Source organism: Myotis yumanensis, unplaced genomic scaffold, assembly GCF_028538775.1.
Source record: "Myotis yumanensis isolate MYYU_CA2020_CCGP unplaced genomic scaffold, mMyoYum1.0.hap1 SCAF_5, whole genome shotgun sequence".
Taxonomy (NCBI): Eukaryota; Metazoa; Chordata; class Mammalia; order Chiroptera; family Vespertilionidae; genus Myotis; species Myotis yumanensis.
The window spans coordinates 108,016,430-108,041,192 of record NW_027223756.1 but is presented as its reverse complement, the minus strand read 5'-3'; the positions used below and the strand labels follow the sequence as shown (position 1 = coordinate 108,041,192).

The following is a 24,763-nucleotide window of genomic DNA, read 5'->3' as shown; positions in this document are numbered from 1 at the left end:
GACCTGGGTTTGAGGACCAATAAAGACCTTAAAGGTCGGGTTTAGAGAGTGAGGGCATAGATTCAGCTATGCCCTCAGTCCGCTGCTTCCCTCAGGGGTAGAATGGGCGCAGAAATGGAAGAGGCTGTTCTGGAGCTAACGTTCTCAGGATTTGGGCTCTAGGGGAGAAGGAAGCTGCTTGTTAAAAGGGTCTGAAGAGAGCCCAGCTGCAACCTCTTGCAAAGGGAACTGGCCGGCCACCTGTGAATTTAAAGTGCTGGCAGTCATGGGGGAGGAGATTCGGCAGAGCGCACAGTGGAAGGTGAGCAGTTAGAATTTAGAGAGGGCACTGCGTGGGGTACAGGATACTAAGGCAGGTTTGTAAGGGGAGGGGAGAGCGCAGGAGAGGTGGCCTGGGTGGGCGTGGGAGAGGCACTGGGATTCTTTGATGCACACAGTGGGGTTGGCGGAGAAAGACACCAGGTGCTTCTCAATTGCGGTTTAAAGTCGCAACCTCCCAGGGGTGGGGCAGAGCGAAGGAGGGACAGAGGAAGGTGAAGCCTGTGGACGCCTGTGTGCCTACTGGGGAGGCAGGCAGGGGCGGGGACGGCAGGGGACTTGAGTTTCCGGCTACCGCAACGGCTACGGCGTTAGCAGCGGCGGTGGGGGCAGAGCAGGCAGACGGACAGACCGCGCGGCGGTGGAACCGGGAATGGGGCACAGTGCTCGGGAATGGGGCACAGTGCTCGCGGTAGCGGCGTGCAGGGGCATGGGGCTGTAAAAGGCGGTTTGAGTTTCCGGCCGCCGCGGGGCGGGCGGAAGAGGGGAGGCAGGATCAGGAGGCGGTGGAGAAGGCGTGGCTGGAGGAGAGTCCAGCAGGGAGGGAGGAGGGGAGAGTGCGGACGGACCGGGGCACAAGGCCGGCAGGAGAATGGGCGGCTTTTGCCGGGGGAAGTTCGCGGTGGTCTGGTCTCCCGTGGAGGGCTGGGAGGACGCGGGACGGTGGCGGTGCCGTCGCCGCCACTCACACAGCACATGAACCCACCCCCACACGCACCGCACACACCGCGGGCTCGGTGGTGCACGGTGGGGGAAGCGTAGGGACAGCCCGGAGGGAGGGGGACGGACAGAGCGAGGAGAGATGGCGGAAGGAACTTTGGGGGAGGGACGGGGACGCAGGAGAGATGGAGAGAGGCTGAGAGAGAGAGACTGAGAGAGAGACTTGGTCACATTTCCCAGTTTGCTGGCAGAAATTACTGAGATCGGTGCGACGGTAAAGTCAGGGTCCCGTTTTCAGACTGAGGCCATGCTACGTTACAGAAAAAGGACACAGGTCCGGGGCAGGCCCCGTGTTTAGCCAGATCGGAGAGCAGACACCCTAGAGGTGTGCTCAGGTCAGGTTAGGAATTTGGATTCCCCGTGCTCGATACCCGTGGCCTGTAGCGGGGCTAAAGGCTGGCGTCCCAGCGGTTTAACCCACGCTACGGACGGACGGATGGACCGTGGGTGGGGCAGAGGCGTCCCTCTACCTTCCCAGGTCTGAAGGACCCTTCCTGGAAGGTTCCGGAGAGGCGATCCCTGACTCGGCCGAGTTTTACGAACAGAGATGCCGGCGGGCGGGCGGCCACGAGGAAGGGGCACTGGGGCCGGGCGGGACTCACCGCTGATGCTGCCAAATTGGGAAAAGTTGCCGAGCTGAAGAAATGAGGTCCTGATGGGTCCAGAGCCACGAGGAGGGAGAGGCGGGCACCCCGAGCCGCAGAGGGACGGCCAAATGGAGTGCTCGCGCCACCCGGGTTTCAAGGCACCAAATGTTAGGTTAGGTGGCTCAGGAGGCGGCGCAAGAAATAGAGAGTCCAGTGAATCAGAAAAGAAAGGAAAGGAAAGTTTATTCTGCGTCCCCGGGAGACCCACGTACCCCCAAAGACAGGGCACGTGGATTCACGCTAACATGGAGGGGGGCGCTTTTTTTATACTGCGGTTGGGTGAGGGCAGGGGGCCTGAACTGAGGAAGTGTCCGCAGCAGGGATCATCACACATTCAACTGAGGGAGTCTCAGCCGCAGGGGGTGGGCGGCACATTCAGGAATGGGTCAGTATCTGTGTGGGGATCGCTGTGAATTCAGGGAGAAGCAGGTATCTGTGTCTGGCACGTTGACCTGTGAGAAATCCCAGAGGAAGTCCATTGTCTCATCCCATGCCTGCATGTATCCGATCCTGGGCTCTCTCCGACCTAACACTCATGTCTCGGTTCCCAGCACGAAACTCTGCCCAATTAACTGTCGATCGACGAAAGAGTCAGCAGCCAACGGCGCCGTCTACCCTTTTGTGTGTGTCAGCAAGCATCGCCGGGTGGATTCTTCCCAGTGTCCGAAACCCATCAGGAACTGGTAAATAAACCCCCTGTGTGATTGCATCTAACCTGTTTGTGTGTAATTTCTCCGGCTTGGCTCAGATCTCGGTGCTGTCTCTGTGAAAGTGTCTGACCAGAGGTATTGGCGCAAGCCTCAAGTGGATGGTCCAGACCACCTGTGCATGTCCCACTTAGGAGCAGCACCTATATGGGAACCCCCCCGCACCTCGACATAGGTGACGGGCCTTAATATATAAGAAATAGAAGCTATTTGGGACAACAGGGCCACAGCAGGGGGTGGGGGGAGCAGGTCACCAACCCTCCCTCCTCACATGGGCGAGGGACCTCACCCCTAACGCCATCCATCCTTCCAGGAAAACACCTTCACATGCTTCACATGAAAATCCCATCATCTTCTCAGGGACTCACACACCAAGCCTCTGCCACCTCACACATCACACAGTTGCATGGCCCAGCTACAAACGAGCCCTCCACACTCCACAAAAGCGGATCATCACAACATTGGGGACTGCTGGCCTCGGCTCGAACACATTGGGCTGGAGGGAGGAAAAAAATCACACAGCACAATGGACAGGGGGACCGCGTGCCTCAGGGGACATGACAAATAGGAAGACACCTTGTTCCTTAGCACCAGCTGAGCTGGGACGCGGTCACAGTGAAGCAGCAATTGGAGGGGGGATAGAGGCAGCCTTAGGCGTTTGGGAGAATTGGGGGCCATAGAAAAAACACAGGGGCACACACTGGGAGAAGGGGCATTTCCACAACACAAGGAACCCAGGGGCACTCACATCTCCATAACACAAGGGAGCACCCACACTGGCATTTGCATAACACAGAGGAAATGCAAATACCAGAGAACAGTCAATACTTACAGAATAAACAAAAGGAAGCCCTTCATTCAGATGGAAAAGATAAAAGTCCACAGGGAAGGAGCAGGACAGCCTCACATGTCCCATGGGAGGTTCAACCTTGGAGCCCAGGACTCACTAGAGTAACCAACTCCAAGGGGACTGTGGACCCATCACAGGGGAGATCAGGCATCAGGATCGGCAGCCTTTACAAGCCACAGGGTTAGGAGCCCAGTGGGACCCTTTCCCCCTCCCTACGTGGGAGTCTGCACTTGTTCTTCAATAAATCTCCAAAGTTGCTATGACACTTGCTGGATTCATTGTCCATGGATTCATTCTTCCATTCCGGCGGGGAAAAAATCCGGGTTCCAGTACAAAAATTACCTATCCACAGGATCCCCCGTTTCATACACCCGCTACAATGGGGCAGCTCTGGCCTCAGTGTCCACTCAGTAGCCTCACATCATGGATGACAAGGAATTCTCTCCATCACAAACACATTTGTCCTCAGCTAGGACTTGGCTCCACCTGCTGGGGAAGCAGGGACAGGCCTTTCCAACGGGAATCCTCTCAGCACCACGGACAGAGGCACAACGGCTCTCAGAGAGGCTCCTGGGAGGACGTTTGCAATAGTAGGATGCTCTCCTCAATATTTCAATGCCGAGGAACATATTCACATGACGAATGGGAACCTTATTTCAAAAAGGAACAACAGAATCTTATTTTGGAGCATAGCTTTCACACACGGAGTGGAAGAGAAGAACTCGCATGCCAACCTTTACATTTTCCAGAAAGATCCGTTCCCTTTCGTCAGTGTCTTTCACACAGTGACTGACTTTGGCCTGTGAACCTGACTGGATTCAGAACATTCATAAATGAGTAAGCGCTGGATTGTGCTTATCACATAGAGGAGAGGGACAATGACACATCCGTCCTACTTTATCGCGTGTGCAACTCAACAGGAAGCCTGCCAGGTATGCAAACTGCTGCAAACACGCGCAGGAGTGCCGGGGTCCACCCCAGCGGTCCAGGGGTTCACAAAGGGGTGGACGACGTTGGCAAAGAATGAAGGACACGGAGACAGCGTTCAGATGATCAGCATCGTCAGGTTCTCTTTGATTGTCCTGTTACCACTGTCTTTATACTTTAGACTTTCAAACTCACGTTTAAAGGACTTGCAACTATTGAAATGATGCTGATTAATATTACATTTTAAATGAACTATATAACCTAGTGAGAAAATGCCTCTGTGTTTACATTATTGTTTTCACTGCATAATGTGTACTATTATTTGACACACAATTTCTATCATCCACTCAGACTGGACCCAGGAGGAGCGCTGGGTGATGTGTCTGAGCACCGGGAAGGGAGTCCCTTCTCCCAGCTCCACCTGCAGGGGCATCTGAACTGCCTGGTGGTGGCCATGCTGCGGAGGTCCCAGCAGAGAGAGGTGGTATAGATGTCAGCCAGCAGGTGGCAGCTGGGCCTGGCTGCAGCCTGGTTTTCATTCGGTATTCCTGTGTGTGTGTGTGCGTGTGTGTGTGTGTGTGTGTGTGTTTAATTTTATCAAGTTGAAAAATACAGAAAGCCCAGAATCAGGTACAAGGCCCAAAACTCTAAGATACCTCAGATCTGTTCTTTAAATTTTCTCTACCTGTGTCTTCATTCTTTTATTCTCCTCCATATCTTTATTTCCCCTTCCGTTACATATTTTACTCTCATAGCAGGCTTTCTGTGTAGCTGTTTGGATGCATAATTTAAATATAACTTCGCTAACCAACTTTAATTGTATGATGTGATAAGCTTTGAATAGTGTAGAGTTGTGTTGAAAAGCCAATTCCAAACTGTAACTATAAGTGAGGCGACACAACAAAAGAAATGAGTGTCATTGAAAATGAGCATATTTTTGAAATTATAGCAAAGCTTCATATTTAAACCGGAAAATGAATGTGTTTTTGCAGAGTGATATAAAATTAAAAGGCCATTTGAGCTTACTCCCCACATCTTAGAAATTGCTGTTGACTGATAGCAATTTTCTGTCTCTATATGTGTCAAACTAAGGAAATAGCTCTTAGAGGTTCCTGGAATCCATAAGGTAGGAAACCATAAATGAAATAATATTTGGGAACACAGTGAAGGGATGCAGTTCCATGATACTGACCCAAAAAATATAGCTTCCCTGTCCAGAGATTTCTTTTTCTTAATATATTTTTTATTGATTAAGATATTACATATGTGTCCTTATCCCCAGGTTACCCCCTACCACCACCCCCCCGCTCATGCCCTCACCCCCCCACCACCTGTTGTCTATGTCCATTGGATAGACCTATATGCTTGCATGTAAGTTCTTTGGTTGATCTTCCCCCCTTACCCCCACCCTCCCCTACCTTCCCTCCAAAGCCCGACAGTCCAATCAATGCCTCTCTGTCTCTGGATCAGTCCTTGTTCATCAGTTTATGTTGTTCAATATATTCCACAAATGTGAGATCATGTGATATTTGTCTTTCTCTGACTGGCTGATATCACTTAACATAATGCTCTCCGGTTCCATCCATGCTGTAGCAAATGGCAAGAATTCCTTCGTTTTTTACCGCAGCGTATTCCGCTGTGTAGATGTACCACAGTTGTGTTATTCTTTTTTACTGCATTTCTGTGAAATGTCCCTCCCCCCCACCCCCCATAGGCATACCCCTGGAGGCATCTCACTACAGAAAGCAGATTAGTGACTGCCTGGGTTTAGGGCGGGAGGTCCGGGAGGGGGCACTGGGAAAGGGAGGTGAGTGTTAATGGGTATGGGATTAAAGTCCTACAATTGCCTCCTCTCTGAGGGGGGCGTGGCTAGGCCCTGGAGGGCGTGGTTAGACTCTAGGGCGGACCCAGCCAGCTTAAAAGTCTGGGGAGGGGCATCAGCCCACTCTGTGGTGGCTGTTCAGCATGGAGGCATGGAAGAGTGCGCTTGCCTCTGCAGCTTGGGCTCTTCGCGGGGATGTCGGTGTCGTCAGAAGCCTCAGGGCCCAGCTGAGACAGCAGCGGCCGAGGGCAAGCGGTGTCCTCAGAAGCGCCAGCGCCCAGCTGAGACGGCAGCGGCCAAGGGCAAGCCGGCCCCGGCAGAAAAGCCCCTCGAGGCGGACGCCGCAGCCGGGTGCTGGGTGGGGAGTGGAGGAATCGCGAGCCCCAGGCCGCAACCGCAGTGCTCCCTGCAGGACCTGCCGGTGGACATGCTGGTGGACATCTTCGCCTCGCTCCCGGGCACCGACCTGGCCAGTCTGGCCCACGTCTGCACCAAATTCCACCACATCCTGTACACGGACAGCATCTGGAGACGGCGCTGCCGGGAGGAGTACGGCCTTCGTGAAAACTTGCAGGACATGAAGAAGTTGGGTATGTCTTATCGAGAAGTCTATGCGAAGGTGTTCCCATACAGAAACATTTTGGGTTTGTGGAAGCTAGATTATAGCTATGGAACACTGCTGAATGTAGTGGTGGATGGCTTAGGCATTACTGGTTGGACGTACAACCCTTCCTTTCACACCCATGGGGACGGCCCAATGCAATCCGAGCCCTCGTTTAGAATTCGCCTGACCGAGAGGAAATCAGCCGCGGTGGAGTGCATGGACGGCTTCTACAGCTTGTCCCACCGCCGCCACTTGCAGGTTCAGAAGGACAGGTTCAGCATCCAGTGGATCCAGAGAGACCACCCACGGGACTCACCAACGCGGCTCAGGGGAGAACGGGGGCGGGTGCTGGTGCAGGAGGACAGACTGCCCTATCACTGCCTGACCTACAGCCGCCTCTACCTCCCGCCGAGCCACCCGGACGACCTCATCAGCCCAGGCCTCTTCCAGGTCAACTACCATGACCGCGAGGTACAGATTGTCATGCTCAGCTTCGAAGGTAAATATGCCAGGGTCTCGGAGATCGGGGGAAGATTTCTCTAGGGGCCGTTACAGATCCACCTCATGCGGCACATGGAGATGCGAGGTGGCGAGATCTTCTGGGACAACAACGAGCTCTCCCGCGTGGTCCCGGAGATGGACGAGCAGGTGTTCCGGGAGGAGCTGCAGCAAAAAGAAGGGACTGAGGAAAGCGAGGGCCATGGCTGCCCAGCCCAACGTCAGGGAGTCCGGGGCTGCAGCTTTGGAGGAGCAGCCTGTCCCCTTTGTTCTGCCTGTGGGCGTCCGCTCAATGGACCAGAACTACCCCCGAACCTGCAGGATGTGTTTCTATGGCGTGACCCTCACTATCCCACATCTCTTGCCTCTCCATTGGCGCTGCCCTGGAGTCTTCGTCCTGTTCAATGAGAACCACTTCGGGTACATCTTCCTGAAGGAAGAACAATCCTTCCTGTTCGGCAGAGCCCAGAACACCTTCCAGAACGTGCAGGCACCACCCCCGCAGGCCTTCCTGGAGATGCTCTCCCACACTCAGTAGGGACCCCCTGGGAGGAGCAGCTGGCACGCACTTGGAAGATGTGGCCTTCTGACCAGGGCGCCCACCTTGGTTTGTGTTTGATCCTCACCCGAGGGTGTTTTCCCCTTGTTGTTTGGAGAGAGTGGGGGAGAGAGGGAAAGACAGAAGTCATCGATGTGAGAGAAACACATCAGTCGGTTGCCTCCTGCCCAAACCCAGATCAGGGCCGGGCTGGGTAGGGGCCAGCAATGGAGGTCGAAATAAACCTTAGACCAGTGGTTCTCAACCTTCCTAATGCTGCGACCCTTTAATACAGTCCCTCATGTTGTGGTGATCCCCAATTTCATTGTTACAAATTGAACATAATGAAAGCATAGTGATTAATCACAAAAAAATAAATAAAGACATCTTAGTGAATATCTATTGTTTCTTTATTAACATTGAACTCATGGCCAATAGCAATGGAGCTCATTCCTTATGAAAGCTTATCTAACAGATACATTATCTCCACAAAGCATAGCTAGTGCTTTGGCACTAAGGCTGCCGGCTATTTAAACAGCAGGGGCCCAGGCTCCTGGGATGGCGTCTTCAGAGACAAATGAGGACTGTTATCATTCCTCACAGGGATCTGAGGAAAAGAAGGAACATGGGGGAAAGGCAAAAAGCAGCCACTACTCAGACTCCAGCAGTAGCGATGAAGATGCCAGCAGTGCCAACTCATCCTCCTCAGGGGACACCTCCAACTCAGACTCCAACTGAGCTTTGCTCCTTCCTAGGTGGCGGGACAGAGAACTTCCCAAAGGAAGTCTTGGTCATCTATGTACACTGCAGGGCTCTTCTCCCTGTCCCTGTTTATTGCTTTACTTCTTCCTTCCTTTCCCCTCCTCCTCCTCAATACAGAGTAGGATGGGTTGGGAAGTGGGGAATTGGGACAGAACTCTCAATATCAGGTCCACACACCTGGGAAGAGAGGTTCCTGCCAGGAGAAGAAATATATCTGAGCCTGTATTGGGTCCCCCTACACCAGTGATAGCCAACCTTTTGAGCTCTGGGTGCCAGCATTTGGAAAAACCCTAACTTAACTCTGATGCCGTGTCACATATAGAAATTTTTTGATATTTGCAACCAGGTAAAACAAAGACTTATATTTTTGATATTTATTTTGTATATTTAAATGCCATTTAACAAAGAAAAATCAACCCAAAAAATGCGTTCGCGTGTCACCTCTGACACGCGTGTCATAGGTTCACCATCACTGCCCTGCACCATCAGTACCACTCCCTCTAGGAGCCCCAAGCAATGAAGGATCTTGAAACAAACAGATGACTGGGCAGCGGTGAGGAGCACATTGCACTGGACTGCGTATTTGTGAAGAAATCAGTTTTGCTTTCCTCATTTTCTGTCTGCCAGAGGTGGTCGGGGGCCACCGTGAGCCTGTGACTCCTACATTCTCTGCAAGAACTCTACCTCTGGACTCTTATACTACATCTGGTGTGAGAAAGGAGTTGCCATTTTATAGGTGAGACTGGGCAGCATCATGTAGCAGGCGATATTTATACATGTGTATTAAACTCTGACATCTTTAGGAGACTTTCTTACTAATTTCAAATAAAATTATATTTTCTAAGTTTAGCTGTTTCATTTGAACGAGGGCCTGCATGGAATAAATGTTTTATAATTTGGAGCACTGCTGCTCCAAGTAGTGTCTGCATTTGTTCTTGGAAAATTCCTAAATTACTTCCTTTTGCTCCGGGTTCAAGTGAATCTCCTAGTTAGCTTTCAGGGTTGATGGATGTATGAGTGGATGTATGAATGAAGGGATACATAGAGATATAGATAAATAGAGATAGATGATAGATATAGATAGATAGATAGATAGATAGATAGATAGATAGATAGATACATGATAGATAGATAGATATAGATAGATGATAAATGATAGATAGATAGATAGATGATAGATGGATAGATAGATAGATAGATATAGATAGATGAATAGGTGATTGATATAGATAGATAGATAAATAGATAGATGATAGATAGATGATTGATAGATAGATAGATGATAGATAGATAGATAGATAGATAGAGATAGATAGATAGATAGATAGATAGATAGATAGATAGATAGATATATAAATATAAAGATACCTGCATCGCCCTGGCTGCTGTCCTCAGTGTTTAGACCATTGGCCTACACTCCAAAGGGTCTTGAGTTCAATTCCTGATCACAAGCACGAACCAGGGTAGCAGGTTTGATCCCTGCCCCTAGTTGGGGTGTGTTTGGGAGGCAACCAACTAATCTGTCTCTCACATAGGTTTCTCTCTCTCTTAAAAGCAATGGAAAAAATATCCTCAGGTGAGGATTAACAAAAACAATAAGGTATGTGGATAGATACTTACATAGATACAGAGAAAGATATAGATGTGTAAATATACACTGTTCTGTTCTCCTGCTCTGCCTGTAAATTACTGTGGCAGTTCCACGTTGCTTTGATTATCTGGTTTGCAGATATATTTGAAAATCTATTTAATGTGAAATTAAATTAAATCCTTTCCCCCTGTATATTCCTGGCTATTTCCATATTGTGTTCTCATGAATATAAGCAAAATAAAATACTCCTGTCATTTTTATATGAAAACCATTATATTTTCAGCATTTACATAACTAGATATCTTAGTGAATTATTAAGTGTTTTTCTAGATAAAGTTCATTTTACAAAGTAAAGGCAGCATCGACATGGTTCATACCTCTAATCCTTTCTCTTTCTAAAAGTGTTGGTTGGAATATTCAGAACAATGTTAAGTAACAGCAGTGATAATGCGCTTGTCTTGCTTTAGACTTTCAAACTCACGTTTAAAGGACTTGCAACTATTGAAATGATGCTGATTAATATTACATTTTAAATGAACTATATAACCTAGTGAGAAAATGCCTCTGTGTTTCCATTAATGTTTTCACTGCATAATGTGTACTATTATTTGACACACAGTTTCTATCATCCACTCAGAGTGGACCCGGGAGGAGCGCTGGGTGATGTGTCTGAGCACCTGGAAGGGCGTCCCTTCCCCCAGCTCCACCTGCAGGGGCATCTGAACTGCCTGCTTGTGGCCATGCTTCGGAGGCCCCAGCAGAGAGAGGTGGCATAGATGTCAGCCAGCAGGTGGCAGCTGGGCCTGGCGGCAGCCTGGTGGTTCTGGTGTGTGTGTTTGTGTGCGTGCGTGCGTGTGTGTGTGTGTGTAATGTAATCAACTTGGAAAATACAGAAAGCCCAGAATCAGGTACAAACCCCAAAACTCTATGATATCTGTGATCCACTCTTCCCACTTTCTTGATCTGTCTTCACTCTTTCATGCTGCTCCATATCTTTATTTCCCCCTCCCCTACATATTTTACTCCCATAGCAGGCTTTCTGTGTAGCTGTTCGGATGCATCATTTAGATATAATTTTACTAACCAACTTTAAATGTCTGATGTGATAAGTTTGAATAGTGTAGAGTTGTGTTGAACAGCAAATTTCAAACTGTAGCTTATATGTTAGGCGACACAACGAAAGAAATGAGTATCGTTGAAAATGAGCATATTTTTGAAATTATACCAAAGCTTCATAAACTCTGAAGAGAGTTCAGAAATAGAGCACAATCCAGAGAACACATTCTATGCCACGCATCATGTGTGAAGATTTCCCCAAACAGAGTAAAGCACAAACCGATACTTACGTGTTGAAAATTATCATCATATCTAATAGTACAGTGAATGGATTTTGATGACATAAAAAAACTAAAAACAAAAAAAAGATAACATATGTGTCTTAATTGATACTAAATTAGGAAAACGCCTTTCTTAGATCTGACAGTTCCCTGGCATGTAGAATGATTCCTAATCTATTTCTAGTCAAAAGTGACTAAAGCAAAATGTAGGCCTGAGACAGAGAGAGAAAGAGCAGCAAGAGATTCTACATATAAGGAACTTTGAGATACATTTATAAAGGTTGCATTTCCACCTTCGTAATCCAGGAACACCCCTACTCAGCCAATAGGTTAGGGCACATATTGCAGTAAAGGTGGGGAGGTGCTGAAGACATTGTAGTGGATGTGGGCTTTAGCACAGCCAAGAAGAAAGAGTTCCTTCTGGACATTCCTATTCCTCTCTTTCCAATCATCACTACAGACGCCAGCAGCCCAATTCCAATGTCTGCCACTTCTATCTCCCAGTCATGTCTCCCAGATGTAGAAGTCTGAGCACCCCAGTCATGACAACACTCAGATATAGGAGAGACAACATGTGCACCCTGAGGACCACATCCCACACAAAGGTTTATCAAACCTGCAGGTAGGAGGACAAGACTATGAGTCCTTCCTGGTTACAAAGTAATAGTCACTGCAAAAAGAAAAAGAGCTGAACCAGTTTGGCTCAGTGGATAGACCATCGGCCTGCGGACTCAAGGGTCCCGGGTTTGATTCCGGTCAAGGGTGCATAACTGGGTTGCAGTTTCCATCCCTTGCAATGCATCTGTCTGGGCATTGCATCTCTTTCTCTTTCTCAGAGTCTCAGTCTCTGTCTTTCCTTCCCTCCTTGGCACTCCCTCTAAAAATCTATGAAAGAACATATCCTTTGCCTGGCCAGTGTAGCTCGGTCATTGTGTGTCAATCTAGGATCCATTGGTGGTCAGGGCAGATGCCTTGGTGGTGGGTTTGTTCGCCAGTAGGGTGCATGCGGGAGTCAGTTTACGGAAGATTCACTCTCATCGCTGATGTTTCTCCCTCTCTCCCAACCCCTTCCTTCTGAAATCAATAAAGATGCATTTGAAAATATGATTGCTTTAAGGAAAATAATAAAACTAAAAACCTTGGGCCGAGAGGCAGACTTCCCCTGACAGCAGATGAAAACTCCCCAGATTGGGCTGTCTACCAGATGCTCAATGGCAGCAGCAGTGACTTCCACTTCTGGGAAATCCACGGAGTCTTACAACAGGCAGGATCTCAGGACTGCTTCAGGCGCTTGGGTGGGGGTCCCAGACCGGCGCCCTGTGCTGAAGCCAGAGAGCGGCACATCTCAGCCACCAAGTGAGGAGGGGACCCCACCATGGGCTGCCACCCTTTGGTCTCCAAGACATCCTCACCCTGAGAGTTGATGAAGCCCACTGCCTGAGGTTTCGGTTGATCTGAGCTGTGGAGGTCAGCCAAGGTGAGCATTTCCGCAGCATCCTCCTCAGAGAGGTGTCTGCTGAGGGCTTCCTGGCACATGACCTTCAAACGCTCCAGGGCATACTTGTCAGCAGCTGCCAGCAAACCGTCAGCCATTTTGTCCAGGTCGGAGCCTTCTCCGTCTAAATGAAGCACATCATTTCCTTAAAAACTCCAGGCTCGCCAGAACCGGTTTGGCTCAGTGGATAGAGCGTCGGCCTGCAGACTGAAAGGTTCCAGGTTCGATTCCGGTCAAGGGCATGTACCTGGGTTGCGGGCACATCCCCAGTAGGGGGTGTGCAGGAGGCAGCTGATCGATGTTTCTCTCTCACTGATGTTTCTAACTCTCTTTCTCTCTCCCTTCCTCTCTGTAAAAAAGCAATAAAATATATTTTTTAAAAAAAAACAAAAAAAACCTCCAGGCTGCATGTCAATGATTTCAACCCGACTCCTGTTGCTCTCCTCCATTGCATGCGCAAACATGGCCCTAAACACTGGGGAACGAGCTGCTAAGATAGCTTTTGTGAGCCTGGAATTCCTGGCCAGCAACACAGAAACAACAGTCTGTGAACCAGGAATGTTCCCGAAGTCCTCCTGGCGCATGGGCCACCTGGCACTCAGGAACCGTCACCATCTCCGTGGTACTCTGGCCAGAAACGGTGAAGGAATCTTGCGCCACACTCACCTCACAGAAGAGGGTCAGCTTGTCATCAGGGAGAAGACTATTGTCTTCATCCAAAAGAACATCTCTATGGATAAATTTCTTGAACCCCAGTCTTTTGCCTTGTACAAAGCTATATGCCCAGTGACTCTCCAAAGATTTGATTTTTTTCTTTCTTGTCACTCAGGATGGAGAGTTTGAATTTTGCCAAAAATATACACTTTGTAGAACTGACCAGAGACAGGTAAAGTGACAGGTAATCTTTGCTTACTGTATCTAGCCCTTTTGGGTATACCCTCAAACGCCATGTCAGTTGATCAATGGCTTCTGATGAAAAGGTGGAACTTTGAATGACGTCACCCACTTCCTGCCAGCAAAAGCTAAAGTTACCGATGGTCCACATGTGGGAGAATTTCACTACTTTGATCTCAGTGTGGCACCAGCTCTCAGCTACAGGGCCACTGGACATTTCTGCTGGAGGTGGCGGACTTTTGACCCTTGACATTGCAAGTTTGAAGGTTCAACAAGATTTCCAAAGTCAGAGGACAATGATTTCTGTTCTCTTTTCACCCACGTTAAGTCAGTAGTGAGAAGATGAATGTTGGGGTCCAGCCCCAGCAGGTCCAGGGGTTCCCAACAGTGTGGACAGCGTCGGCGAAGAAGGAATGACAGCGTTCAGATGATCAGCACAGCCAGCTTCTCTAGCCAGGTTCTCTAGCTAGGTTCTCTCTTTATTCTCCTGTTACATCTGTGTTTATACCATTTGATTTTAATCCTATCCATTCTATTCCAAAGGTTAGGGCATTTGTTATCGCCATTCCAATGTCACCACTCTACTCTTCTGTTCAGCTACAAGGAAGTAACTGAAGGAGACTATCCTAAGTAAAGATTATGTAGCTTAAGCCTGATTGTTCATTGTTGAGGTGATTAATTACCCGCCTGGCGCTTAGTTAGGGGTTTTACTGATTTATTCCCTTCCTTAGTCTTGTTAATCCCTAACTCCAGGGAAAAATTCCCACCTGGGGAAACAGCCTTTCTCAGACAGGTGACCCTGGTTAAAACACATAGCACTGAGAATGGGAGCAAACATATTAAGAACACTATGCCATATATGCCAGGTCCCTTGAAACATATGCTGTGCAGATGTTTCTTCCCTGCAATGACTGTGTCAGGCAGCAAGGATGGACTGTCTTCCAGCAGATGAAGTTGTCTTGTCTAACAGGAACTCTCTCAGAGCGGGGCCTACAGCTTCTGGTACCTGTCCTTCTGCATTGGCTTCATCCTCTCTACAACATCCAGGCTTTGCTTCTGAAAACAACTGCCTGAGAGATGCACCTAAAACATAAATGCTGTTTTGCTGACGTGGCTCAGTGTTTAAGCGACCAGGTCAGGGTATAGGGCCACCTTGCAGGCTCAACCCCAGTGAGGGGCTTGCAGGAGGCAGCAATTCAGTGATTCTCTTTCGTCATTGCTGTTTCTATGTCTCTCTTCCTCTCCCTTTCTCTCTACAAGAAGCATAAAATAAATTAAACATAAATGCTATCACAGTGGACAGATGCTCAACAATATCTAAGATTCATTTAATAATATTTATTGAGTTTTTGGTGAGTGCCAGCCATTGCTTAAAGTGACCCTCTGATCCACAGGTGGGGAACGTCCTGCCTCAGGTCCATCTAAGGCCCCCAAAATCATGTGGTCTGGCCCTCCCAAGGCATAGGGGTCATTTAAAGGCTTGACCAAATTGCAGCAGCCTAATTGTCAATAATTGCATTTCATGTTGTATGGCCCTCAAATGATGTGTTAAATACCCAAATGGCCCTTGGCAGAAAAATGGTTCCTCGCCCCTGCAATCTGATGTATTTACACTTCAATATAGTCCCCGGAGTAGACCCACAGGGAACATTCCCTAAAAATCCAATTACTTTCCCTTTCCACCACTGAAAAGAAATCACAGATTATCCAATACTTGGGTACTTTTATCAAATTTACAAAAATGTCGTCAATCTCATGTGTAAAAAATGATTCTTGTAAACATAATTGTTTTCTTCCCACTGGTAATTAGAGGAGCATCTTTTCCTGTTTCTTTGCTCTTTAATTTTCTTTGCCATAAAGAAACTCTTCATAAAATTGTTCATATTTCTATTGCATGATCCATTAATTTTATGATCTGCAAGTATAGATTTTTCATTGCATTCTAAAAACAAATTACTTTCTGACTAAAATGACAGATATTATATGCTTACAGTAAATACCCTTCATGTTCTGTAATACAGCAGAAACACTCTACCTACTAGCAAGTACTAAAACATTATTGTTGGCCAAAAGGCAGAGCTAGTCTCCTTCCAGCCTCTGGCCATAGCTTGCTCATCCATCAGTTAGTACATCATCTTGTTTATGTGTGTTTCCATTTAAAGACATCTTAGTTGTGACTGGCTTTTTTCACTTAGCATGACATTTTAAAGTGTTATGTAGGCTATATTCTAGTGTATGGGTATACCACGTTTTGTTTACCCATTCATCAGTTGATGAGTATTACGGTTGTTTCCGGTTTGAGGCTCTTACGAATAACGGCGCTGTGAACATTGTGTACAAGATTTTGTGTGAACATGTTTCCATTTCTTTTTGGTATGTGGAACTTCCGGGCCATCGGGTGACTCTCGTTTTCCAATGTGGCCCCGCTATTGTACATTTCGCCCAGCAATGTATGGAGGGGTCCGATTTTTTAGCATTCTCATGAAGGTTTTATTTTATTTTATTTTTTTAATCTTTAATTTCTTTATTGGTTTAAGGTATTAAAAATGTGTCCTCATCCCCCCAGCAATACTCCCCCCCCGCCCCCCCCGCACTCATGTTCCCATCCCCCTATTGTCCATGTCCATTGGTTTGGCTTATATGCATGCATACAAGTCCTTTGATTGATCTCTTCCCCTTACCCCAACTCTCCCCGCCATTCCCTCTGGGGATTGATAGTCTGATCACTGTTTCTCTGTCTTTGGATCTGTCCCTGTTCATCAGTCTATGTTGTTGTGTTTATTTCCACAAATGAGTGAGATCATGTGGTATTTATCTTTCTCTGACTGGCTGATATCACTTAGCATAATGCTCTCCGGTTCCATCCATGCTGTTGCAAATGGCAAGAGCTCCTTCTTTTTTACCACAGTGTAGAACAGTATTCCATTGTGTAGATATATCAGAGTTTTGTGAGGTTTTTTTTTTACTGCATTTCTGTGAAATGTCCCTCCCCCCCACCCTCACCCCACCAGGCATATCCCTACAGAAAGCAGATTAGTGACAGCCTGGGGCTAGGGCGGAGGAGAGGGAGGGGGCACTGGGAAAGGGAGGTGACTGTTACTGGGTATGGGTTTGAAGTCCTACAATCGGCTCCTCTCTGAGGGGGCGTGGCTAGGCCCTGGAGGGCGTGGCTGGACTTTAGGGCGGACCCAGCCAGCTTAAAACCCAGCTGAGGCGCGGTGACCCACACTGTGGTGGCTGGTAAGCAAGGAGGCATGGAGGAGTGCGCTTGCCTCTGTGGCTTGGGCTCTTCGCGGGGATGTGGGTGTTGTCAGGAGTGCCAGGGCCCGGCTCAGACTGCAAAGGCCGAGGGCAAGCGGTGTCCTCAGAAGCGCCAGCGCCCAGCTGAGAAGGCAGCGGCCGAGGGCAAGCCGGCCCCGGCAGAAAAGCACCTCGAGGCGGACGGGGCAGCGCGGTGCTGGGCGGGGAGTGGAGGAATCGCCAGCCCCATGCCGCCCCCGCTCTGCTCGCTGCAGGACCTGCCGGTGGAGATGCTGGTGGAGATCTTCGCCTCGCTCCCTGGCACCGACCTGGCCAGCCTGGCCCAGGTCTGCACCAAATTCCGCCACATCCTGCACATCGACAGCATCTGGAGGCGGCGCTGCCGGGAGGAGTTTGGCTTTTGTGAAAACTTGCAGAATCTGGAGACAGTAGGTACGTCTTACCGAGAAGTCTATGCGAAGTTGTTCCACCCATACAGACACATTTTGGGTTTGTGGCGGCGAGATATTAACGACTATAAAACACTGCTGTATGTAGCGGTGGACGGCTTAGGCATTACTGGTTGGACGTACAGGCCTTGTCTTAACACCCATGTGGACGGCCCAATGCAATTCAAGCCCTCGTTCAGAATTCGCCTGACGGCGAGGAAATCAGCCACGGTGGAGTGCGTGGAAGGCCGCCACCGCAGGCATCACAGCCGCCACCTGCAGATTCAGAAGGACAGGCTCACCAGCCAGTGCAAGAAGACAGACCACCGAAGGGATTCACCAACACGGCTAAGGGAGGAATTTGGGACGGTGCTGAGATGGAATGTCACACTGCGGTATGACAGACTGACCTACCGCCGCCTCTACCTCCCGCCCAGCCACCCGGACGACCTCATCAGGCCAGGCCTCTTCCAAGGCCAATACGATCGCTTGGGCCTAATGATTTTCATGCTCAGCTTCCACGGGAAGTATGCCAGGCTCACGGAGATCACGGGAATCGCATTCCCCATATTAGAGATCCACCTCATGCGCCGAATCCAGCTGCGAGATGGCGAGATCTTCCGCGACTTCAACGAGCTCTCCCGCGTGATCCAGGAGATGGAGGAGCAGGTGCTCCGGGAGCAGCAGCAGCAGCAGCAGCAGCAAGAAGACGGGACTGAGGAGAGTGAGGGCCATGGCTGGCAGAGCCCTGCCCAGCCCAGCATCGGGGAGTCCGGGGCTGCAGCTGCAGAGGAGCAGCCTGTCCCGTTTGTTCTGCCTGTGGGCGTGCGCCCAAGGGACCAGAACTACCCCCAAACCTGCAGGATGTGTTTCTATGGCGTGCACACTGTTCCCGTATGTCTCTCAGACTGGCGCATACCTGGAGTCGTCATCCTGTTCGATGAGAACCACTTGGGGTTCATCGATCTGCAGACTAAATCCTTCCTCCTGTTCGGCAGAGTCCAGAACACCTTCCAGAATGTGGAGGCACCATCCCCACAGGCCTTCCTGGAGATGCTCAAGAACATTCACCCCCGACCACGTTTACCACCCGAGATGATATATGATGATTAGAGAGAGTGGGGGAGAGAGGGAAAGAAAGAAAGAATCCATATGAGAGAAACACATCAGTTCTAGCCTCCTGCCCAAGCCCGGAACAGGGCCACGCTGGGTAGGGGCCAGCAATTGAGGTCGAAATAAACCTTAGACCAGTGGTTCTCAACCTTCCTAATGCTGCGACCCTTTAATACAGTGCCTCATGTTGTGGTGACCCCCCAATTTCATTGTTTCAAATTGAACATAGTAAAAGCATAGTGATTAATCACAAAAAAATAAATAAAGGCATCTTAGTTAATGTATATTGTTTCTTTATTAACTTTGAACTCATGGCCAATAGCAATAGAGCTCATTCCTTATGAAAGCTTATCTAACAGACACATTATCTCCAGAAAGCATAGCCAGTGCATTGGCACTAAGGTTGCCGGCTATTTTAAACAGCAGGGCCACAGGCTCCTGAGATCGTGTCTTCAGAGACAAATGGGGACTGTTCTCATTCCTCACGGGGATCTGAAGAAAAGAAGGAACATGGGGGAAAGGCAGAAAGCAGCAGCTCCTCAGACTCCAGCAGTGGCGATGAAGACGCCAGCAGCGCCAACTCATCCTCCTCGGGGGACACCTCCGACTCAGACTCCAACTGAGCTTTGTTCCTTCCTAGGTGGCGGGACAGAGAACTTCCCAACGGAAGTCTTGGGCATCTATGTACACTGCAGGGCTCTTCTCCCTGTCCCTGTTTATTGCTTTACTTCCTCCCTTTCTCCTGCTCCTTCTCAATACAGAGTAGGACGGGTTGGCAAATAGGGAATTGGGACAGAACTCTCAATATCAGGTCCACACACCTGGGAAGAGAGGTTCCTGCTGGGAGAAGAAATATATCTGAGCCTGTATTGGGTTCCCCTACACCAGTGATGGTGAGCCTTTTGAGCTCGGCGTGCCAGCAGTTTGAAAAACCCTAACTTAACTCTGCTGCCATGTCACATATAGACATTTTTTGATATTGGCAACCATAGTAAAACAAAGACATATTTTTGATATTTATTTTGTATATTTAAATGCCATTTAACAAAGAAAAATCAGCCAAAAGAATGAGTTCGCCTGTCACCTCTGACACGTGTATCATAGGTTCGCCATCACTGCCCTACACCATCAGTACCACTCCCTCTAGGAGCCCCAAGCAATGAAAGATCTTGAAACAAACAGAGATGACTGGGCAGCGGTGAGGAGCACACTGCACTGGACTGCATATTTGTGAAGAAATCAGTTTTGCTTTCCTCATTTTCTGTCTGCCACACGTGGTCGGGGGCCACCATGAGCCTGTGAGTCCTACATTCTCTGCAAGAACTCTACCTCTGGACTCTTATACTACATCTGGTGTGAGAAAGGAGTTGCCATTCTTTACGTGACAGTGGGCAGCATCATGTACCAGGCAATATTTATACATGTATATTTAACTCTGACATCTCTAGGAGACTTTCTTACTAATTTCAAATAAAATTATATTTTCTAAGTTTAGCTGTTTCATTTGAAAGAGGGCCTGCATGGAATAAATGTTTTATACTTTGGAGCACTGCTGCTCCAAGTAGTGTCTGCATTTGTTCTTGGAAATTCCTAAATTCCTTCCTTTTGCTCCAGGTTCAAGTGAATCTCCTATTTAGCTTTCAGGGTTGGTGGATGGATGAGTGGATGTATGAATGAAGGGATAGATAGATATAGATAGATAGATAGATATAGATAGATAGATGATAGATAGAAAGAAAAAAAGAAATATAAAGATACCTGGATAGCCCTGGCTGCTGTCCTCAGTGTTTAGACCATTGGCCTACACTCCAAAAGGTCTTGAGTTCAATTCCTGATCACAAGCACCAACCAGGGTAGCAGGTTTGATCCCTGCCCCTAGTTGGGGTGTGTTTGGGAGGCAACCAACTAATTTGTCTCTCAAATAGGTTTCTCTCTCTCTTAAAAGCAATGGAGAAAATATCCTCAGGTGAGGATTAACAAAAACAATAAGGTATGTGGATAGATACTTACATAGATACAGAGAAAGATATAGACGTGTAAATACACACTGCTCTGTTCTCCTGCTCTGCCTGTAAATTACTGTGGCAGGACCAAATTGCTTTGATTATTTGGTTTGCAGATATATTTGAAAATCTATTTAATGTGCAATTAAATTAAATCCTTCCCCCTGTATATTCCTGGCTATTTCCATATCGTGTTCTCATGAATATAAGCAAAATAAAATACTTCTGTCATTTTTATATGAAAACCATTACATTTTCAACATTTACATAACTAGATATCATAGTGAATTATTGTTTTTCTAGATAAAGTTCATTTTACAAAGTAAAGGCAGCATCGACATGGTTCATACCTCTAATCCTTTCTCTTTCTAAAAGTGTTGGTTGGAATATTCAGAACAATGTTAAGTAACAGCAGTGATAATGCGCTTGTCTTGCTTTAGACTTTCAAACTCACGTTTAAAGGACTTGCAACTATTGAAATGATGCTGATTAATATTACATTTTAAATGAACTATATAACCTAGTGAGAAAATGCCTCTGTGTTTCCATTAATGTTTTCACTGCATAATGTGTACTATTATTTGACACACAGTTTCTATCATCCACTCAGAGTGGACCCGGGAGGAGCGCTGGGTGATGTGTCTGAGCACCTGGAAGGGCGTCCCTTCCCCCAGCTCCACCTGCAGGGGCATCTGAACTGCCTGCTTGTGGCCATGCTTCGGAGGCCCCAGCAGAGAGAGGTGGCATAGATGTCAGCCAGCAGGTGGCAGTCGGGCCTGGCTGCAGCCTGGTGGTTCTTGTGTGTGTGTGTGTGTGTGTGTGTGTGTGTGTGTGTGTGTGTAATGTAATCAACTTGAAAAATACAGAAAGCCCAGAATCAGGTACAAACCCCAAAACTCTATGATATCTGTGATCCACTCTTCCCACTTTCTTGATCTGTCTTCACTCTTTCATGCTGCTCCATATCTTTATTTCCCCCTCCCCTACATATTTTACTCCCATAGCAGGCTTTCTGTGTAGCTGTTCGGATGCATCATTTAGATATAATTTTACTAACCAACTTTAAATGTCTGATGTGATAAGTTTGAATAGTGTAGAGTTGTGTTGAACAGCAAATTTCAAACTGTAGCTTATATGTTAGGCGACACAACGAAAGAAATGAGTATCGTTGAAAATGAGCATATTTTTGAAATTATACCAAAGCTTCAAAAACTCGGAAGAGAGTTTAGAAATAGAGCACAATCCAGAGAACGCATTCTATGCCAAGCATCATGTGTGAAGATTTCCCCAAACAGAGGAAAGCACAAACCGATACTTACGTGTTGAAAATTATCATCATATCTAATAGTACAGTGAATGGATTTTGATGACATAAAAAAACTGAAAACAAAAGAGATAACATATGTGTCTTAATTGATACTAAATTAGGAAAACGCCTTTCTTAGATCTGACAGTTCCCTGGCATGTAGAATGATTCCTAATCTATTTCTAGTCAAAAGTGACTAAAGCAAAATGTAGGCCTGAAACAGAGAGAGAAAGAGCAGCAAGAGATTCTACATATAAGGAACTTTGAGATACATTTATAAAGGTTGCATTTCCACCTTCTTAATCCAGGAACGCCCCTACTCAGCCAATAGGTTAGGGCACATATTGCAGTAAAAGTGGGGAGGTGGTGAGGACATTGTAGTGGATGTGGGTTTTAGCACAGCCAGGAAGAAAGAGTCCCTTCTGGACATTCCTATTCCTCTCTTTCCAATCATCACTACAGACGCCAGCAGCCCAATTCCAGTGTCTGCCACTTCTATCTCCCAGTCATGTCTCCCAGATGTAGAAGTCTGAGCACCCCAATCATGACAACACTCAGATACAGCAGAGACAACATGTGCACCTGAGGACCACATCCCACACAAAGGTTTATCAAACCTGCAGGTAGGAGGACAAGACTATGAGTCCTTCCTGGCTGCAAAGTGATAGTTGCTGCAAAAAGAAAAAGAAATCAGGTGGACACATTGCAAATAGAGTCCTGAGGCAAAAATTGGTCTTTCAAGATGTTAATTTATTATGAGTTCATGACAGCAAGAGCAGTGTTGGTTTTTATAGCCAACAAAGTGCAGAGATGACCACAACATCTGCAGAACAAGCAAATCTCTAAAGACAGACTTTGGAACATTTTTCTAAATGTAGATGTTTATGGCCCAATGGAAGACTCATCTCACCTGGTCAGTGTCTCAGTGTTTGGAGCTTTGGCTCAGACCTGAAGGGTCAGGGGTTTGATTCCACTCGAGGGCGCGTAACTGGGTTGCAGTTTCCATCCCTCGCAATGCATCCGTCTGGGCATTGCATCTTTCTCTTTCTCTGAGTCTCAGGCTCTGCCTTTCCTTCCCTCCTTGGCACTCCCTCTAAAAACCTATGGAAGGAAATATCCTTAGCCTGGCCAGTGTTGCTCAGTCATTGTGTGTCAATCTAGGATCCATTGGTGGTCAGGGCAGATGCCTTGGGGTGGGTTTGATCGACAGTAGGGTGCATGCGGGAGTCAGTTTACAGAAGAGTCACTCTCATCGTTGATGTTTCTCCCTCTCTCCCAACCCCTTCCTCTCTGAAATCAATAAAGATGCATTTGAAAATGTGATTTCTTTAAGGAAAATAATGAACCTAAAATCTTGGGTCGAGATGCAGCCTTCCCCCGACAGCAGATGGAAACTCCCCAGATTGGGCTGTCTACCAGATGGCAGCAACAGTGACTTCCGCTTCTGGAAAATCAAAGGGGTCTTAAAACAGGCAGGATCTCAGGACTGCTTCAGGCGCTTGCATGGGGCTCCCAGACAGGTGCCCTGTGCTGAAGCCAGAGAGCGGTACATCTCAGCCACCAAGTGGGGATGGGACCCCACCATGGCCTGCCACCCCTCAGTCTCCAAGACATCCTCAGTGTGAGAGTTGATGAAGTCCACTGCCTGAGGTTTCAGTTGATCTGCGCTGTGGAGTTCAGCCAAGGTGAGCATTTCTGCAGCATCCTCCTCAGAGATGTGTCTGCAGAGGGCTTCCTCACACATGACCTTCAAAAGCTCCAGGACATACTTGTCAGCAGCTGCCAGCAAACCATCAGCCACTTTGTCCGGGTACAGAGCCTTCCCCTTGTAAATGAAGCACATCATTTCCTTAAGAACTCCAGGCTGCATGTCAATGATTTCAACCCGACTCCTGTTGCTCTCCTCCATTGCATGTGCAAACATGGCCCTAAACACTGGGGAACGAGCTGCTAAGATAGCTTTGTGAGCCTGGAGTTCCTGGCCAGAAACACAGAAACAACAGTCTGTGAACCAGGAATTTTCCCAAAGTCCTCCTGGCGCATGGGCCACCTGGCACTCAGGAACCGTCACCATCTTCATGGTACTCTGGCCAGAAACGGTGAAGGAATCTTGCGCCACACTCACCTCACAGAAGAGGGTCAGCTTGTCATCAGGGAGAAGACTATTGTCTTTATCCAAAAGAACATCTCTACAGATGAATTTCTTGAATCCCCAGTCTTTTGCCTTGTACAAAGCTATATGCCCGGTGACTCTCCAAAGATTTGATTTCTTCTCCCTTATCATTCAGGATGGAGAGTTTGAATTTTGCCAAAAATATACACTTTGGAGAACTGACCAGAAACAGTAAAGTGACAGGTAATCTTTGCTTTCTTCATCTAGCCTTCTTGGGTATACCCTCAAACGCCATGTCAGTTGATCAATGGCTTCTGATGAAAAGGTGGAACTTTGAATGACGTCACCCACTTCCTGCCAGCAAAAGCTAAAGTTACCGATGGTCCACATGTGGGAGAATTTCACTACTTTGATCTCAGTGTGGCACCAGCTCTCAGCTACAGGGCCACTGGACATTTCTGCTGGAGGTGGCGGACTTGGGACCCTTGACATTGCAAGTTTGAAGGTTCAACAAGCTTTCCAAAGTCAGAGGACAAAGATTTCTGTTCTCTTTTCACCCACATTATGTCAGTAGTGGGAAGATGAATGTTGGGTCCAGCCCCAGCAGGCCCAGGGGTTCCCAACAGTGTGGACAGCACCGGCAAAGAAGGAATGACACAGAGACAGCGTTCAGATGATCAGCACAGCCAGTGTCTCTAGCCAGGTTCTCTAGCTAGGTTCTCTCTTTATTCTCCTGTTACATCTGTATTGATACCTGTGGGAAACTATTATAGGGTTGAGCCTCAGACTGACCTGCTGGCAGAGTCACAAACAAGTCCCAGCTTAAAGG

The 24,763-nt window shown here is 47.9% G+C and overlaps 3 pseudogenes; 1 reads left to right on the top strand and 2 right to left on the bottom strand.

Moving 5' to 3' along the window:
- Positions 1-12,593: 12,593 nt before the first annotated feature.
- On the bottom strand, positions 12,594-13,963 carry LOC139010041 (speckle-type POZ protein-like; annotated as a pseudogene).
- Positions 13,964-16,964: 3,001 nt separating this feature from the next.
- LOC139011553 (F-box only protein 31 pseudogene) lies at positions 16,965-18,512 on the top strand (annotated as a pseudogene).
- Positions 18,513-23,301: 4,789 nt separating this feature from the next.
- LOC139010040 (speckle-type POZ protein pseudogene) lies at positions 23,302-24,426 on the bottom strand (annotated as a pseudogene).
- Between the last annotated feature and the right edge of the window lie 337 nt (positions 24,427-24,763).